The sequence below is a fragment of the Anoplophora glabripennis genome, unplaced genomic scaffold, assembly GCF_000390285.2.
Source record: "Anoplophora glabripennis isolate ALB-LARVAE unplaced genomic scaffold, Agla_2.0 scaffold1027, whole genome shotgun sequence".
NCBI lineage: Eukaryota > Metazoa > Arthropoda > Insecta > Coleoptera > Cerambycidae > Anoplophora > Anoplophora glabripennis.
The window spans coordinates 1-7,854 of record NW_019417377.1 but is presented as its reverse complement, the minus strand read 5'-3'; positions in this window follow the sequence as shown (position 1 = coordinate 7,854).

Below are 7,854 nucleotides of genomic sequence, written 5' to 3'. Positions count from 1 at the left end.
TATATATATATATATAATCAAATTCCCTTTTACCCTTAGGTGTCGTTATTTTAGATACTAATAATTAATAGCTAGCATTTCTCTGAATTTATTTATTTAGTATACGATGATAATTTTAAAGAAATTTGTTTAATTTATTTCAATTTTAGATTTATTGAGTTAGCTTAGAGTTGGATTATGTTTTAAAGATTGCTATATTTTAGTGTGTTTTGACGATTTTATACTTTAAAATGGAATTTAGAAATATTTTAAAAAATAACTTAAATTAGCATTAACATTACCTTTTAAAGAATATGAAACAAATTGTCGGTTGAATTATAACAATAAGAAGAGTTTAATTTCATAAAAAAATAAATAAATTGAAAAAATATTATGAAAAATTTTGTATAACCGATGTTCATGGACATCTAAGCAAACGCAATGCGAACACGAAGAAAGTGTTGTCGCCTCATAATAATAATAACATAATAACAGTCATATTTTCAACACTTTCTAGCAGCATGCACAATAAGCTGTAAGATCTGAAATGAGTGCTGCAACTCTAACTGTTTAGATTTTCGACATATTTTGAAAAACATAAAGTAACATTTTTATTTTTACAAATCTGTAAAAACACTATTGCACAATAACAAAGTTATGTAGCGCCCACCCAAAATGGAAACCCTGGAGAGCTAAAAATATTTTCTTTACATGGCACACATGATTCCAGACAACTTTTATTAAAACCATTTTTTATATAAATATTACAGTTATACAGAAGAATCCCTCTTAAGAGGAACACCCTGAATATACAGGTAATACATGTTTTACATTATTGATGAACAGATAAACGGCTCATTACCACTAACAGTTTAATCGTTCTTGATATTGCATTAACTTCAATGTAACGAGCATTTTACCATATCTGACTCGATAACTAATGATTGCTGTCATACTAACCACATTCAGCAATGGAGATGGATTATGTCAGTGTAATGCATTGATAAGTATGCGTTCTAAAATCGTTTATTACCTACTAATTTACTTTATTGATAATAGTAACACTAACTTTTTTGTACTTACTTTTGACGCATGAAATATGAATTAAACTATCGATCTGACTATTTCAAGGAAAAATGCTGGTAAGGACTTAGAGCCTTAGAGCCTTAATCTCTAAATCCTTACCAGCATTTATCCTTGAGATAGTCAGATCGATAGTTTACTAAGTTACGTTTATTTCATAAAAGTCACGGGAAAATTGAATTTGGACTGCAAGTCTTTCATATTTTTCTGCTTTGTTGTCTTGTGTTATACAGGGTGTTAATGAACATATGTGAAATATTTTTGCCACATGTCCGTTATGTCAAAATGACGTAAGTACACGAATTTATGTCGAGTAAAATGTAATTTGAAAATCTGACTTAGCTCAACATTGCAAGGAGCCACCTTTTCAGAACTGCTGATTTTCATAGAAGATGTTCGATGTACCTACCCATTATTTGCTTGCACACAAGCTTCAGCGCGACGTATCCAATTCGCTCGCACGCGTTGCAACATTGCCACGTCCTCTCGAATCGTATTACAAGCTTCGGCAATACGATGTCGCAGTTGGTCGATGTAATGAACTTCCGTGGGGGGCATCTAACTAGGCTTCCGCGGCCTATCCAGCGATCGGAAAAAGTATTGTTTAGAAAGTCGCGCACTCTCCGAAAAAAGTGAGCGGGGGCTCCGTCATGCAGTAACCACATATTTTGCCGAACATTTAATGGCACGTCTTCCAATAACTCCGGCAAGCGATTTTGCAAAAAATCTANTAGAAAGTCGCGCACTCTCCGAAAAAAGTGAGCGGGGGCTCCGTCATGCAGTAACCACATATTTTGCCGAACATTTAATGGCACGTCTTCCAATAACTCCGGCAAGCGATTTTGCAAAAAATCTAGATATGAAGCACCGTTTAAGCGTCTAGGCAATTCAAAAGGTCCTATTAAAGTGTTGTGGGAACACATGTTGGCAAGTGACCCATTTTTAAGCATTACGTTAAGAGCGCTAGCAGGACGCCGCCTGATGTACCAGCGTTCCAGGAAGGGTCTACGGCGGACTACTGGCGCCGGCGACCAGATGCGTACCCATATACCTACGACCGACTCCACACACAAGTGACTCTCCAACGAACATTCGCCCGGTCAACACGTCTTTTTGTATACAACTTAGTTTTCAATAAAATACTTTATTATTACCGTTGCGAGAGCGTTTTATTCTTGCTGTACAGCGAAAGCACCCACATGTTCACTGAAAACTGTTGCTGAAAGGCAACACTACGTATTTCGTGTGGATTTTCGATAGTCCAGGGGTGAGAATTGTGGACATTACGTACACCATTTCGACTTAAACATGCTTCATTTGTTATAAGTATTTGCGCTGTAAATTGAGGATCCCGTGCATGTTCCTGAAACAACTATTCTCAAAAACCTTAGGAGTAAGCGTTTGAACACGTTAAATATAAAATGGGTACAACTGTGCTTTTCGTAATGTCCGCCACACATTAGGATGCGAAATATTTACTTGCTGTGCGATATTTCTGGTGCTACGATGCGGATCTTCTTCGACGAGATCTAAAATCATCTCCTCGACATTTAAGATTCTTAGTGGTCGCACTGAGTTACCGTCGGGACCTCGACGCGGTTGTACTTCACCGGTGTGCAAAACTCTTTGCGCTACAGCAACAAAAGTTCGTGGTGCGGGGACACGTCGTTCAGAATATTTTGCACGGTACACTTGACACGGTACAATGGACGGTCTCCTGAAACGCCTAACCTCGGAGGGATACAGTGATGCCCAGGCTTACGCCGATGATGGCGTGGTTCTAGTCGCGGGCCGGTTTTTGGACGTCGTATGCGACAGAATGCAGGGAGCCTGTAGGATCATAGAGAGGTGGTGCGAGGAAATGGGGCTCTCAGTCAACTCAAAGAAGACTGAGATGATCCTATTTACAAGGAGAAGGAAGATAGGTGATTTCAGGGCTTCAACCATGTATGGGAGGCCCCTGACTTTGGTCAGGGAAGTCAAATACTTGGGGGTAATCTTGGACAGCAAACTGTCGTGGGGGCCACAGGTTGAGAGGATTACCCGGAAATCAGTGGCAATCCTCTGGCAGTTAAGGAAGGTAGTTGGCAAAAACTGGGGACTCAATCCAAGGGTGCTTCACTGGGTGTACACGGCGGTGGTCAGGCCGAGGCTACAGTATGGGGCCTTGGTCTGGTGGCCGTGTGTGGACCGGGTGACGGTAGCCAGGAAGTTGGTGAGAATCCAGAGACTTGCCTGCTTAGGTATTACAGGGGCAATGAGGACGACCCCAACTGCCGCGTTAGAGGTCCTTCTGGGGCTGCCGACCCTTCCTAGATGGATTATGAGGGAGGCGATGGCGGCATACCTTAGGATAAGGGACGCCGGCGGTTGGAGAGCTAAAGGACGCACTGAGGGCCTTGCTGCCGTGGCCCTCAGGGCGGAGAGGGACATCCCAATATCCGCCAGCAGCATCCGGAAGCAGAGGACCGGCTTAGGTTAGGAAGGAAGTATGTCACCACTTTCCCCTCGAGAGAGCAGTGGAAGCAGGATGGTGATATGTTCTCCCCGGGATCCCTAGTGTGCTATACTGATGGATCTCGGGTAGAAGACGAGTTTTCAGTAGCAGGAATTTATCTGGAAGGCATCAGCGGCATCCAGGAAAGCTTTTCACTGGGTGTGTATGCTACAGTCTTCCAGGCTGAGGTTTTTGCTATTTTGATGGTAGCAAGCAAGGAGGAGGTAAGGAATTGTGCAGAGGAGAAGATTTTTATGTGTTTTGACAGTCAGGCCGCGCTCAGAGCGGTTAGCTCCCCGAGGACTAGGTCTGCCCTTGTCCAAGAATGTGGAGACGCTCTAGAGTCATTGGCCAGACGAAAATAAGTAGAGTTGGTTTGGGTCTCAGGCCATAGGGGCATCCCTGGTAACGAGAGGGCGGATCAATTAGCTCGTCTTGGGTCCAGGGGACCTGTACAGGGACCTGAACCAATCTTAGGTATCACACGAGGCAGCATTAATGGGGCCCTCAATAAGTGGGCCTATCAAACTTTAGGTCTGGATTGGAGGAGAAATAGAGGATGCAGGCAGGCTCATAGTCCATTATACATGGACCTAGCAAATCCAAGACAAGATGGCTGTTGAGCCTCAGTCTAAGAGCCCTAAACCAAATGGTAGGGGTTCTGACAGGCCACTGCAGACTTAGGAGGCATTTAAGCTTAATAGGAATTGAGGAGGACCCTCTATGCCCGAAATGTGGCGAGGGGGAGGACACCCCTGTCCACCTTCTGGGACAGTGTGCAGCCTTTGGGAGAATAAGACATAAAGTCTTTGGTGCTGAAGAGCTGCAAGGGGTTGAGGTGAGAGACCTTCCATGGACCAAAATCCTGGCGTTCATTAGGGCGTCGGGTAGGTTCGAGGAGGGTCAGAGGCAGAGAGTGGTCAGGTGATGGGACGGCGGGGTAGGCAAAAAGGGCCCACTTGTGGCCTAATTGCCAGGCTGAGGCCGCCCCTTTACTACTACTACTAATACTACACTTGACAAGCTTTGTGGGCATATTCGTTCGCTTCGCCATAACTTATAATCACATCATATTATTCGCGATTGCTAAATAAATGCATTATTTTCAAAGGAAAACTTGGAAATACGGCTATTAAACGTACCTACTCTCGAAAAACAGCATAGCAATCACTACAATATATTATATCTACAAACTCGTAAAAAGTGTTACAGAATTTTTTGTGTTTTAAACACATTTTTAATTAGCTTTTTTCTCTATGACCTTAAACATGACCGATACAAGTTTATGACATCAGTTAACTCAGTTCTTGCTCCTTTTTCACCCCTTTAAATTTTTGACATAAGTTTATTAACACCCTTATATGCATATACCCGTATTAGTGTTAGGGCCTCTATTGACAACTTCTAGTTGTTTCTCGATATAGGAAGTCCTTAAAACGCAGAAATATATTAAATAAATTATTGTGACTGAGTTGCCTGTTGATGTTTGTCGAAAGTGGCATTAAAGCACTTGGAAAAAATAATATAATTGTTTCAAGTATAACATATACCTTTTCAGTAATGCTAAACAACTTTTTTTATTTTAATAATTTAGATAATTATTAATGGAATGCTTATCAGTAATTAGTAATTCACAATTGATCAAAGATATTCCAAAATCTTAGAATTAATTTGAATCCGTTTAATATCTTTAAGTAAAAGTATGGGGTGATCCGTATCGTTGTGTATAAATTTAGGGAGCATAAAGTAAACTTAATTTAAGATTAAATAATATAAAACCAGTAAGTAGATTTTTATCTGTTTCGAAGTGAAACCTATGAAATTATGAAGCGAAAATGAACAGATCTAAATTTCTGAACCAATTAAAAATTTATCTGGGAATAGCAAATCGTGGTTGTTGAATGCTCATCTAGGCCACGCGACCATAATCCTCTGGATTTTTATTTTCAGGGATATATGAATCATTTAGTGTAGGTGCAAGTTTTGAATACTAGAGATATTTTTAACTAAGGAAATTTGGGGAAATAATTACTTTGAAAGCTACATGCCCCGTCCAGCATTGAATTACACTCTCAATATGTAAACAGCTAAGATCAATCATCAGCAGGTATTGAGGAGCAATGAGTTTAATATATAACATATATTTTGTTGAAGATAGAGCTATCACGTTTATATTTTTTAATTAATAATACCTAAAAAGCTATTAATAAATACATTTTTCTGTAAATTATCACATTTATTGTTAAAAATATCTTCTAAGATTTTTTTAAATATTTTCTTTTGTGACCTACGACTTCTTCGGCAAATACGTATGAGAGAAATGTTTTAAAAATGCTCTAACTTTATTATATGCTGAAATATCAATATTATGTTTTACATTATCGTTGCTCCTCAGCGAATATATTTTCGAATATGACATCCACTTTTTTTTGATTAGTTGTTAAAAAAACTTTTTTTTACTACATGGCAGTAACACTTGCAACACACAAATATATCTCAAATTCAGGTTCAGTTTAAATAAACAGTAAGGTTTACCATAACGTTCAACATTTATTCGAATTATCTTTACCGCTGATATTAACGAATTTCCGCTGCCTCTCGGTCGAAATTTTGAATTTAATCTGCTGGATATTTATTCAAAGAAATAGTCACCTCTGGCATCAATTGAATAAGGCTGGTTGGAATAATTCAGGATGGGTAGCGTTTTCGTTAAATTATTTTGTAGTCTTGCAATTGAAGCGAGTGAAAGATTGTATTTCCTCATTACATATACGAGGACGTAGCACACATGAAAATAAGAAAAAGTTTATATGATTATAATTCGTAAAATGCTTCCTAAAGTTGCTGCGGCCATTCTGGGGATATTAAATAAAATTTTTGTTTTAGATAATTTTGAAACAGCTACAGCAAAGTCCATGAAGTGATAAAGCATCACAATCAACTTAATTTTGGGGCAAAATCCATATTACCAACCTTAAGATATACCTATAAATTTGCGAATATTTTAATGTGTATATTCGTGTAAATAAACAGATTTAAAAAATGTAAATGTCGCAGGCTAATTCCAAAGCATCATATCTGATATGTCTGTATCTTGATACTCTTACACCAGCACAAATTATCTCCTATTCATTTGTTTTGGGAATATGTATGTTCCTACTGCACAATTGTGTTGCTATATTAGTATATTTTTTATTTTTAGTTTTTTATTTTATATTTATAACATATTTTTTGGGAAATTTTGTGTTACTTAGTATTTTTTAGTACTTATTATATATTTTTCCCATCCTGTAATTTACCTTGGCAGTTGAATGGTATAGGGGAATAAACAAAATAAATAAATAAATAAATAAATCTTCATCTTAGTTCTTTATACGTAGTACTATACACATAGAATTTTCATATTTTAACTGGAAAATGTTGGAAATTTGTTGGAATGCATTTAAAATTCTTTTGCAACAAAATATTTTTATACGATAAATTTGATGTATCCAAACTTAAATTACCCCTATTTAATGATGGCCATATCGTCTCTTCATTAAGCCATTGTATATTATTGTATTGAGAATCTGTAATTTCCATCGCAAATTTTGATATTTCTGTATAGTTTTGTGTGCCTTTGTAGTGAGTTATTCTCTAATTATATTTATTATTTTTTATAATTGGATTAAGGTATACTTTAACGTAAAATGTTTTGATTGCTTAGAAGCGAAATACGGCGGCCAGCGATAGATAATAAACATCATATTTGAGTGTTTCAGTATAAAAGCAATGTTTTTCTAACAAAAATACCTTTTTAATTTTTCTCTGGACTCAAATCTAAATTTTGTTGTCTTAAAATTTAAATGTAAGTTACGTTTCCTTGAGAACTGATTTTACAAGTAAAATTAAATTTTATTGTATTCTTATAACAACTGTAGTATATTTGATGTACTCACAACTAAATTACTAACTGTTGCTCATGAACAAGGCAGTAAACCACCATGTATACAGGATGTTGCTATATTCTACTGACAAAATTGTGCAGATATTAATAAGAAAATCAGAAAAAAGCGCTTCGTTCTTGAGTGTGATAATTTATTACTATATTTATACAGGGTAGCCCATCGAAAACGTACCGCAAGGCATTACAGGGTAGTAATGAACTTTTCGGCAAAATCCAAAAACAGGTAAAGTTTGCTTCTGAGGGGAACAACTTTTGGCGCAAAAAGCTGTAACGTTAAAATTTTAGTCGTAGTATAGTTCTGAATAATCCTAGAGTAAACCGCTCAAAGTCAAACAACTTCTAGTAGTAT